General features: G+C 46.7%; 1 protein-coding gene across 1 annotated transcript in view; it reads right to left on the reverse strand.

Annotated features, from left to right (window-relative positions):
• CLTC (clathrin heavy chain) overlaps window positions 1–12,367 on the reverse strand; it is a 972,839-nt gene that overhangs the window by 314,906 nt on the left and 645,566 nt on the right. The window lies entirely within an intron of this gene.

A 12,367-nucleotide genomic window follows, 5' to 3' on the forward strand; every position in this document is an offset into this window, starting at 1 on the left:
CTTTAGACGCAAAGATGATATGAAATTGCTTTGTCAAAACAGCAGGTTGACGTATTGTAGGGTAGCCATATAGGAATGTTTTGACAGCATGCATTCCTTAAGAGGCCTTAGGTCAGTTAATTTTTTTGAACATTCCATTGACCTGAGGACCAAAGAGATACTAGTCATTAAAAGGCATGTTAAAGGGGTTGCACCTCAGACCAAAATCTAGAGAGTCATAGCCAAGTAAGCTGGCATAGCATGTTGCTGGTATGGATACCCCAGGCATAGTATCAGAGCATCTAATAAGAGTGTTGGTAATCACATTGCTTTCCACCACTAATTCCTGTCCCTGGTTTCTGTGGGCATCAGAAGTGCTTGATGAGCTAAAACAGAACATAGAGGACAGTATTGGAATACTGTTTGGTCCATTACCAGTAGCTTATTCTCAGAAGACATGAAACATGTTTAAGTATGTTCTGCCCCCGATGCCACTTGACGGCTACCAACTATTGAGGAGCTGATAATCCTTTGCTGGGAAAATATGCAAGTTAGAAACAAGTTATGATATAATAAACTTTATTCGGATTTTGAAGATCCATAAAAGCAGTACAGATAAAAATCTTCATTGAAATATAATTACAAATTACTTAAAAACAGCAAAAAAGAGTTTCGGTAATGTATACAGTACTATTATAATTTAAAGGTTTTTCCTATGTCTGTATATACATTTCAGAAAATTAAGGACATGGTAACATGTGGCTTCGGTGTCCAAAAGCTGCAAGCTCAACATGGCTACTCGGCATTGTCTAAGACCCCAAGATTTTAAAAGAGTTAGTAGCCAGAGTTTGCGGTGTTCCTGATAAAATTTACAGAACAGAACAGTATGAAGGGTGGATTGACCTGATATCCCATCACATGGACATGTAAGTGGATTTAGGTCCCAAACATTTGGTATTGGGAAAGCTACCAATTTGTGAAATATGTTCAGTCTGAATCTTATCAGGAGAAATCGTTCGAAGGTACCAATGTCAAGGTTTAAATAGGGCTGCATTGAAAGGGTAGATTGAACCATTATTGCGTGCTGCACCGACTGTTTCCCAGTTTCTACCTGTAGTCTCAGGTTGCTCAGATGGTCCAAGGCTCGCTTTTTTAAGTTATCTTTTGAGAGTTCTCCAATTTTTTCGGGATTAAAATAATATTTTTCCATTCCAAGGTCAAAGAGAAAGGTCCGGATGTAGGCCAGCCATTTAATTTTTAAAACGTAGTCCAGAGACATTGCATCCGCCAGTATTGTTTTTGTGAAGTCGTTTTTATCTGACACCCAGATACGTCGCCAAAGGAGAAGTGGTTGAATTTTGGCAAGGTCTTCGATATATGATGCCCCCAATTCTAAGTGGCAGGCGTAAATCGAGGAAGTTTTGGGGGCAGATAAGAGGAATCTGAAAAACTTGTTTTCTGCAATTTGCAGAGAAGTGACATCCGTATGGCCCCATAGTCCTGCTCCATATAAAGCTGTAGATTGGCACTTGGCTTTATATATGGTTATCAATTCCCTGGGCGGACGTTTTCCTAATTTTTGAGTAAACGACACCAATGCGGCTAATGCTCTTTTAAAACAATGTTTTCTGGCTTCTACTGCTGGTTTCCAGGAGAGTTTATTATCTATCATGACTCCCAGATAGCAGTATTAGTTTGTAAAATCTATTCTTTGGCTGTCAAGGTAGATGGAGTTTTGCTGTTTCCTCCCAACCCCAGCCTTCATTACGAAAGTCTTTTTTACGTTTATATGAAGGTCAAGGGTTCTCATAAACTGGGAATATCTATTAAGGGACCTTTGGAGTTCACGGGGGGTTTGTGCGAGGACGGCGTCATCCGCATAGAGTAGGGCGGGGATCGGGCGATGTTTGGCCAGTGGGAGGTCACGGGCACCCTTCAGAAGCTCAACCTCCAAGTTGTTGGTATAGAGGGAGAAAAGGAAGGGTGCCAGGACACATCCTTGTCTGACCCCACGCTCTACTCTAAAGGACGCCGTCAGTTCTCCTTTTATCCCGTAACGAACTCTTGCGGATGGATTGGAATAGAGTTCCCTTAAAAAGTTCAGGAGTGATGGATCTACCCCCATCTTTGCTAAAAGGGACCACAATTTTGTGTGGGAGACGCAGTCGAAAGCCGCGGACAAATCTACATAGGTCATATAAAGTTTTGCTTTCTTTGCATGCACATATTTTCCGAAGATTATCGATAAATTTAGGGCTTGTTCCACAGTACCTAGTCCTTTTCTAAATCCGAATTGAAGGTCGGATAGGATGCCTCTTTCTTCCGCCCAGTCCTGAAGTCTTTCTAAAATCACTCTTCCTGCTATTTTCCCCAGTGAGTCCAGCAAGGAAATTGGGCGATAGCAGGCAGGGTCCATACGGTTACCTTTTTTAAAAATCGGCACCATGATGGACTTTGTCCAAGACTCCAAAATTCCTAATTTTGCCGTAGCGGTGCAGACCCTTGTTAAAATTGGTGCCCAAAGTTCTGTTTGATGTTTAAAAAAGTCTGCCGGGACTCCGTCCGGCCCTGGAGCTTTTCCTTTTTTGGTTGAGTTCAATGCCACAAGAATCTCGGGAATTTCAAAATTTATATCTATAGGGTACGGTAGGAATGTTTTTTCCTCTTCTTCCTGCTCTTGGTCAGAGGTTGGTTTTTGGAAGATGCTGGTGAAGTGTGATACCCAAGTTGCAGCGTCTATAGCAGCTTCAATTTTTGGGCAAGTGTCGTCTGCCAAGAAAGGAATTCTTATAATTCTCCAGAAGGCTTGAGAGTTTTTTTCCTGGGCACTAGTATGGAGTCTTATTTTATGATATTCGCTTCTGAGGGTGGCTATTGTGCGGGGATCCCTTTCGTTTTTATTTAAGGCTAGCTTCAATTTTGTGTGAGCCTTAGTGCACTCTTGGTTAAACCAGCCTTTGGGCCGGGATGGACCGAATTTTTGTTTTTTTGTGAGTAAAACCTTTAGTTTGTCCATAATTTGGGCAAAGTTATTTAGAAGCTCCGCGTCATTAGTTGCTATGTCCAAACAGATTTTGATTTGGGGATAGACTGATCTTATTAGCTCTTTGGTGAGTTCCTCTGGGTTTATCCTTCCCCATTTTATTGAGTACCCGTTTACTTTATCCATATTGATATTTTCCTGGGTCAGTGCGTTGGCTATTATTACTGGAGAACATTGATGATAATTTAGTGAGACTTCCAAAGTTAATGTTGCATGGTCACTTTGAGGATTCGGCTTGACTTCAAAGTTTTTTATTCTTAGTTGTAAGGATGTTGATATGATTATGAAGTCTACCGTAGTTTGGTAGCCTCTTCCTATATAAGTAGGTGCAAGTGAGTTATCCCCGTAGTCCGAGGTGTTTACTATCTGGAGATCCAGATCGGATAGGAGATCATTCATTTGTCTACCCATTTTGTTATGCGAGAAATGGGTGAGTGAGAGGCCATCTTCTGTCACCATGCCAGGACATTTTCTTTTTGGTTGGGTACAGGCGTGAAGATTGAAGTCGCCTGCCCATAGTATTGCTGCCGGGCCTCTTTCTCCTTGTTTCATTCTGAAAGTAGTTAGTTTTTCGTGAAGGTGGGCCAGGACTCTCTCGAAGTCCAGTTCGTCCAGGTTGTTATAAAAATTAATGATAACCATTGACTCTTTTTTCTGGAGGAAAAGACCAAGGATCTGAAAATTAGATGCCAGTTCTATAACTTTTATTTTAGCGTCTTGGAAAGTGTTGGCTACGTAGATACACAGACCTCCCTTTGGTCTACCTGTGTGTCCCGACTGCGCGAGAGAGGAGTACGTTTTGTACCCCTGCAGGTGGTGTTCTTGTAATGACCATGTCTCCTGTATACATATTACTTGATGGTTATGCGTGTAGTGCATGATTGTCCCGTCCTCTATTTTTGTCCTTAATCCAGCGATGTTCCACGAGATCAGACTCAGGATTGTTGGACTGTCCCTTGAGCTTTTTACTCTTTTTGAATCGTTAGAGATCTCTGGGGCTGGAGGAATCTCTGGGTCTGGAGGGACTGATAGGGATACCGTGGGTTCCAAACGGTCTGTGTAGGTTTGGGAGTGTTCTTGAGATTGTGGTAGTCAATCGACGCACTCCAAGGCGCTATACCTGTTTGCTAATTGGAGGCCATTCCAGCTATCCCAACGTGTGGGGTCACTGTACTTTCTCCAGTATTCCTGTCCACTCCATTCGTCCCTATCTCTGCCTTGGTGATTAAGGCCTAGTGGGTTGAATGGGGGAAACCGTCCTTGCCGCGGCTGCTGCCATAGGTGAGTGTTGTAATGCGTGGATTGCTGGGGTTTCCACCACTGTTGGGTGGTATGATGTGGGTATTGAGGGGAATTAACAGGTGGTTGGGTAGCAAGGTGTATGGGTTGAGGAAGTAGGGCGGGTGGTTGCCACTGGAAGACTGGTTGTTGTGAATTTTGCGGGAATCGTGGCATGTGTGAGTGCTGCTGGTGTTGATACATATTGTATTCAGAGGAGTTTATAGGGCCATTGTTTAATGGGTGTGCGGGAAAGGGGAAATTTTGCCTTGAGGATAGGGGTAGGAAGTAGGACAAGGGAAGGGGATTTATTTGGGTGGCTGGTCCTCTATTGGGCGAGTTGCAGATATAATTTGATGCCCCTATCTCCCTGAATTTGATGCTGATGACATCCCCCGCTATTGCCTTCGTGCTTCTGCCAACCCAGTCTCCTCTGCGTGCGGAGAAGATGTCACCCCTGATGTGGGCGGGTAGAGGTCTATGGAGTTGGAGCCACTGGGCGCATTTGTTCCTCAGCTCTGCGAAAGTTTCTCTTACGCCCTCCTTCAGTGGGGGAACAGCTGTTAACACCACCACGAAGGGCGAAGCTTCCGGGGGTAAGTCGTTGTAAGGCGCTTGCCTTACAACTGCATTTGTTGTTGATTAGTGACGTAAGTCTGTCCAACTTTGATATTAAGGGTTTGATCTGTGCTGCGATTTTGGCTTCAAGGTCTGATTTTAGGTCCATAACCATGTTTTCCACCCAGCAGGGGATACCTGCCGAGGAGTTTGGGGTAGGCGTGATCAGATTATGATTCTTTATTTTTGTTTTTGGATTTTCCTTGGTGATTGGCATAGCCTTGGGGAGGGTGGAGGTATTTTTCCTTGTTTTTATTGGTTCTAGGGTCGTTACTGGATCAGGTAGTAAGGGATTACTGATGGCACTCTGGTCTAATTTTTCAGCCGGTGATTGGCAGGCTTCTAAATCTGGGGTTGCGTCAAGGTCGACGTATGATTGATCAGAATCCGTTTGGGTTACGGATAAATCTACAGAATTTGGAACAGTCATCGTAGGAACGATGGTTAGTGGCAGTGGTAGAGAGCAATTGTTAGCCACCTGGTGAACGGGGGAATTTGCGGTGGCAAGTGAGCCGAGCGAAGATCGTTTGGCCTGCATGAGGTCCAAGGAGACTCTTTTCTCCAGTAGGATGATACTCTTGTCAATGGTGTCGTTTACCCTGGATATGAAAAGGTCTATAGGGCCGGTCACTTGCGTCACCAGTGTTGCTTTCTTGGACGTGCTTCTAGTTTTGGGACGCATCGTGAGTCCCAGTGGTGTGCGTTAGAATTCGTGGGGGCCTGCGGGGATGATTTGAAGTACAGGGTGACAGGGCCGGGGCCGTCCTCTGCCGTCCTCGAACGGCCTCAAACGGCCCTGTCTTTGCCCAGTCTTCGCCCGAGCTGCGTCCCGCGCTGCGGGAGTGAGGTGTTATTAAGTAGGAGGCGTAAAGGGCGGGGGGCGGGCCAGCAAGGAGAGCGGACCGGAAGCTCTTCCTTGGTCTTGCAGGGACTTCTGGGAAATGAAGTCCCCGCACGCTCGCAGCCCCGCTGGTTCCTCGCGCCCCTTACCGCCTTGCTGCCGGCGTCCTCGCGTTGGTCCTTGGAGATGCTGCCTCTACCAGCACCCACCAGCGAAGCGGCACCCGCGAAGCGGGTGCGGCGAGAGGTGGGCTGGGAGGCCGGTGCACTGCTGGGCTGGTGCGTGACAGCGTGAGTGATGCCTTCCGCTTCAGAAATAAGTAGGTAGGTGTCCCACAGGGTACAGGAAGAGGAGCGCTTTTAACGGGCTTTGATGGGCGGGGGGCGGGCCAGCAGGGAGAGCGGACCGGAAGCTCTTCCTTGGTCTTGCAGGGACTTCTGGGAAATGAAGTCCCCGCACGCTCGCAGCCCCGCTGGTTCCTCGCGCCCCTTACCGCCTTGCTGCCGGCGTCCTCGCGTTGGTCCTTGGAGATGCTGCCTCTACCAGCACCCACCAGCGAAGCGGCACCCGCGAAGCGGGTGCGGCAAGAGGTGGGCTGGGAGGCCGGTGCACTGCTGGGCTGGTGCGTGACAGCGTGAGTGATGCCTTCCGCTTCAGAAATAAGTAGGTAGGTGTCCCACAGGGTACAGGAAGAGGAGCGCTTTTAACGGGCTTTGATGGGCGGGGGGCGGGCCAGCAGGGAGAGCGGACCGGAAGCTCTTCCTTGGTCTTGCAGGGACTTCTGGGAAATGAAGTCCCCGCACGCTCGCAGCCCCGCTGGTTTCTCGCTCCCCTTACCGCCTTGCTGCCGGCGTCCTCGCGTTGGTCCTTGGAGATGCTGCCTCTACCAGCACCCACCAGCGAAGCGGCACCCGCGAAGCGGGTGCGGCGAGAGGTGGGCTGGGAGGCCGGTGCACTGCTGGGCTGGTGCGTGACAGCGTGAGTGATGCCTTCCGCTTCAGAAATAAGTAGGTAGGTGTCCCACAGGGTACAGGAAGAGGAGCGCTTTTAACGGGCTTTGATGGGCGGGGGGCGGGCCAGCAGGGAGAGCGGACCGGAAGCTCTTCCTTGGTCTTGCAGGGACTTCTGGGAAATGAAGTCCCCGCACGCTCGCAGCCCCGCTGGTTTCTCGCTCCCCTTACCGCCTTGCTGCCGGCGTCCTCGCGTTGGTCCTTGGAGATGCTGCCTCTACCAGCACCCACCAGCGAAGCGGCACCCGCGAAGCGGGTGCGGCGAGAGGTGGGCTGGGAGGCCGGTGCACTGCTGGGCTGGTGCGTGACAGCGTGAGTGATGCCTTCCGCTTCAGAAATAAGTAGGTAGGTGTCCCACAGGGTACAGGAAGAGGAGCGCTTTTAACGGGCTTTGATGGGCGGGGGGCGGGCCAGCAGGGAGAGCGGACCGGAAGCTCTTCCTTGGTCTTGCAGGGACTTCTGGGAAATGAAGTCCCCGCACGCTCGCAGCCCCGCTGGTTCCTCGCGCCCCTTACCGCCTTGCTGCCGGCGTCCTCGCGTTGGTCCTTGGAGATGCTGCCTCTACCAGCACCCACCAGCGAAGCGGCACCCGCGAAGCGGGTGCGGCGAGAGGTGGGCTGGGAGGCCGGTGCACTGCTGGGCTGGTGCGTGACAGCGTGAGTGATGCCTTCCGCTTCAGAAATAAGTAGGTAGGTGTCCCACAGGGTACAGGAAGAGGAGCGCTTTTAACGGGCTTTGATGGGCGGGGGGCGGGCCAGCAGGGAGAGCGGACCGGAAGCTCTTCCTTGGTCTTGCAGGGACTTCTGGGAAATGAAGTCCCCGCACGCTCGCAGCCCCGCTGGTTCCTCGCGCCCCTTACCGCCTTGCTGCCGGCGTCCTCGCGTTGGTCCTTGGAGATGCTGCCTCTACCAGCACCCACCAGCGAAGCGGCACCCGCGAAGCGGGTGCGGCGAGAGGTGGGCTGGGAGGCCGGTGCACTGCTGGGCTGGTGCGTGACAGCGTGAGTGATGCCTTCCGCTTCAGAAATAAGTAGGTAGGTGTCCCACAGGGTACAGGAAGAGGAGCGCTTTTAACGGGCTTTGATGGGCGGGGGGCGGGCCAGCAGGGAGAGCGGACCGGAAGCTCTTCCTTGGTCTTGCAGGGACTTCTGGGAAATGAAGTCCCCGCACGCTCGCAGCCCCGCTGGTTCCTCGCGCCCCTTACCGCCTTGCTGCCGGCGTCCTCGCGTTGGTCCTTGGAGATGCTGCCTCTACCAGCACCCACCAGCGAAGCGGCACCCGCGAAGCGGGTGCGGCGAGAGGTGGGCTGGGAGGCCGGTGCACTGCTGGGCTGGTGCGTGACAGCGTGAGTGATGCCTTCCGCTTCAGAAATAAGTAGGTAGGTGTCCAAACAAGTTATGAGAAAGGATACCCACAGGGCCAGAATGTCAAGTGAGGGACACGCTAAACTTGGAGCCTATCACACAAATATATTTTTTTAACATGGAATCTGTGCCCAAAAGCGCAATGTACATTGAGAGGAGAGACCCCGCATCTTGTGATTCAAGATCACTCTACAAATAAAAAAATTAAAAAAGCACAATTGCAAACGTCCACGCCCAACATTAGATAACAGGATTATGGTAATCATTTGTATTTACAGCCACACATGCTATGAACACACATACATACAAATGTATACACCTATAAATGTTTTAACCCCTTCGCTGCTGGGTGTTTTCCGCCCCGCTGTGGGGGGGTCAGAGGGGGGCCACGCGCTGCGCTTGTGACTAGCTCGGCTCGTCATGAGGCACAGTGCAGCTGCACTCATGACGAGCAGAGCTCGTCACAACCACACCCGTTTTGGAACGTTCAGCACAGCGGGGTAAATTATCCCCGCGTGCGAACGTTCCAACGGTCATGACGAGATCAGCTAGTCATGAGTGCAGCTCAACCGCGCCTCATGACAAGCTGAGCTCGTCATGAGCATGGAAGAGGATATAGATGCATATACACTGACAAAAAAATAAAGATTAAAGTCATGTGATAGTTAAAATAACATCTTCAAAATTCACTGAAAAAACCAATCGTTAAAGAAATGTTATAGTTTGGCGAAAATCTCGGTGACAGTGTAACATTTTAAAATAAAAAGCAAAAACACTGAAATCCACCAGTTCTAGTTCTCTAGTGACTAACTTGGTACTCTAAAGTAACTAAAACTTTCGCCCGGGTCATGCAGCGTTGCCATAAATAATGTAATTTCAGGTGCTGCAGTGATGTAATTAATAGTGTCATAAAACATCATGAGTGATGGAATATGGGAGGTAATTTTATGAGTGCATGGAGAGGACTTAAGATATAGTTACTTTAGGGGAAGTATTGTAGTTGCTAGAGATAACTATAAATGGTGAAATTCAGTATTTTGTGGAGTTTTATAATTCTAAAAAATAAGGTTGACTTGTCTATCTTCTAACATTTTTACTATTGCATTTTGTGGTCTGAAGAATGTTAAAAGAAAGACTTAGACATACATATACAAATACATACACATACATATACACACACATGTACATACATACATATGTACATACATATACGCATATCAGGGCTCGACAAATCCGAATAATGGTACTAGTCCTGCAGGTCTAGTACCATGGAAAATCCCGTCGACCTGACTGCAACCCACTTGACCTCCGTCTCTGAAAACGGAGCAAAAGTGACAAGATAAGATTTAAAGGCATCTTTATTGCTCATTCCCTTTAGAAGCAATAAAAGTGCCTTTAAATCATGATCTTGTCACTTTTGCTCTGTTTTCAAAGACAGAGGACAAAAGTTAGTTTGACTTCCTACTCGCCAGAAAGGGCGAGTAGGACCTAAAAATAGCTCGTCCTGATCCATTCTCCCTCGCAAATGCGAGCGGGCGAGTGGATATGTCGAGCCCTGCATATAAACATATACTCAGATAGATACATACAACCTCACTTCTCCCGAGTATTTCCTTGCCACACCTTATCGAGAGTTGCGTAGTCGCTTGGGACCTCTTGAGAGCAGGTCCTATAAATCACTCCAATGAAGACGACTCCATGTGCGGTTCCAAAGTTTTATTGCAAACTGCCGTTATCAAATACGTTTCGAGTGTAAAACAGTCTTGTTCACCAATCGCAAAATCACATGGTAAACTACAAACGTGGTTTACGTGAAGACAGACTCGTAGTTTTTCAATACACAGGCATTGTACACAGATTAAAACAATAAAGTTAATATCACAAATTCTGGCTTATGAAATTATTTTTCTCTTCCTAATTTGTAAAAGAGAAGATATACATAACAATCATTTCCACATCTTTTGCAGAAAATATAGAAATTTTCATCGTAGTACGCTTTGCACCGATGCTTTAACATTGTACTTCAAAAGTGGGCATTTGATTCCCAAGCTAACTTTCGTTCATAATCAATTCCCCTCAAGTGAGCTTCAACGTTTTTTGCCTTTATGCTTCCTTTTACATGAATACATTTCAAATTCTAGATAGATTATTGCGCCCAAGTGGGCCTGCACATTAGATCCTTTGCAAATTCATTTATGATTTTCTGATAACAGGTTGCGACTAACACCTCAGAGTCTGTTTAAAATTATAAAATTCTATTCACACTTAAAAATCTTTATTGCACATTCTGTCTTTCGCCGGCTTATTTTTTCATGACAATCTACAAATGTGTGTGCAAGTCTTCTTCCATATTCAATCCCCCTGGCTGCTTGGAATCTAACTCAATAATTTAACATGACTCTAATTGTCTCAATTTCTTCTCACGATTTCCACCTATTGTACTTTGTTCTACTGCATTGATTACATAGAAAGTTAGGCCCCTGGTCTCTTTACCATAAACTTTTTTAAAGTGTCTGGCCACTAGATTTCTTAATGGCCATCAAATGCTGTAAGATTCTCTGGTGTACTTCAAGGATTGTGCTGCCCACGTACCGCAGGCCACAAGGGCACTGCTGCACGTACACAGCAAAACTTGTCAAAAAAGTATATTTTTCTTTGATCCTATGCATCCTGTTTGACAGGCCCAGTCTATATTGTTCAGGGTTTATACCATGCGTACCTCCTTTACATTGAACACATTTTACAAACCCTTGTCTTTTATTCAACCATGTTGTCTTTGGTTGTGGTTTCTTCAGATTGTTACTGACTTAAAACCTGTTTAAACGACCTGGCCTTTCGAAATGTAATTTGTGGTCTACGTGTCACATTCTTACCCAATAACGGATCATTCTTGATCACATGCCAGTGTTTGTTAAGAATACTTCTTACTTCGTGTTGCTGGCTGTATGTTGTGATGAACCTACATTGTGCCTCACTTTTTTTACTCTGTTTTTTACTTACATCAGAAACCCTTCCCTCCCTCTTTTTGTGACTTTGCATATTCCACTGTCAATCCAAGTATCTGGATACCCTCTTTTCTTGAATCTCCCTCTCAGAATGTTGAGCTCTTTCTTTGTCTCATCCGCCTCACTACAATTTCGCCTAACTCTAAGGCTCTGCCCATAGCGAATACTGCGTTTAAGATTTACTGGATGGAAACTTTCTGCATGCAGAAGTGTATTGCCTGAGGTCGGTTTTCTGAATAGCTTTGTTTGCATAGCTATGCTAATTTGCATATGGGCTGGTGGGAGGAGCAGGTGATCCAGATGCAGTACCAAAATGAATGGGAAAATCATAATGCACTGGAGTAGTTTTATAGACCTATTCTTGGTGTGGAAAGGCACTGAAGAAGAAGTAAAAAGCTTCATTAACAAGATACAAAAGAATGATCTAAATCTCAGCTTTACCAGTGACATTAATGCTTCCAGTGTGAATTTCCTTGATTTAATTGTTTATGTCCATGATGGAAAAGTGCAAACAAAGCTATTCAGAAAACCGACCTCAGGCAATACACTTCTGCATGCAGAAAGTTTCCATCCAGTAAATATTAAACACAGTATTCCCTATGGGCAGAGCCTTAGAGTTAGGCGAAGTTGAAGTGAGGCAGATGAGACCAAGAAAGAGCTCAACATTCTGAGGGAGATTCAAGAAAAGAGGGTATCCAGATACTTGCATTGACAGTGGAATTTGCAAAGTCACAAAAAGAGGGAGGGAAGAGTTGCTCTTTCATGTAAGTAAAAAACAGAGTAAAAAAAGTTAGACACAATGTAGGTTCATCACAACATACAGCCAGCAACACGAAGTAAGAAATATTCTTAACAAACACTGGCGTGTGATCAAGAATGATCCATTACTGGTTAATAATGTGACACGTAGAACACAAATTACATTTCCAAAGGCCAGGTCGTTTAAACAGGTGTTAGTCAGTAACAATCTGAAGAAACCACAACCAAAGACACCATGGTTGAATAAAAGACAAGGGTTTGTAAAATGTGTTAAATGTAAAGCATGTACGCATGGTATAAACACTGAACAATACAGACTGGGCCTGTCAAACAGGATACGTAGGATCAAAGGAAAATATACTTGCATGACAAGTTTTGCTGTGTACGTGCAGCAGTGCCATTGTGGCCTGCGGTACGTGGGCAGCACAATCCTTGAAGTACACAAAAGAATCTTACAGCATTTGAGGGCTA

Source organism: Lissotriton vulgaris, chromosome 2_1 (assembly GCF_964263255.1).
Source record: "Lissotriton vulgaris chromosome 2_1, aLisVul1.2, whole genome shotgun sequence".
Lineage (NCBI taxonomy): Eukaryota > Metazoa > Chordata > Amphibia > Caudata > Salamandridae > Lissotriton > Lissotriton vulgaris.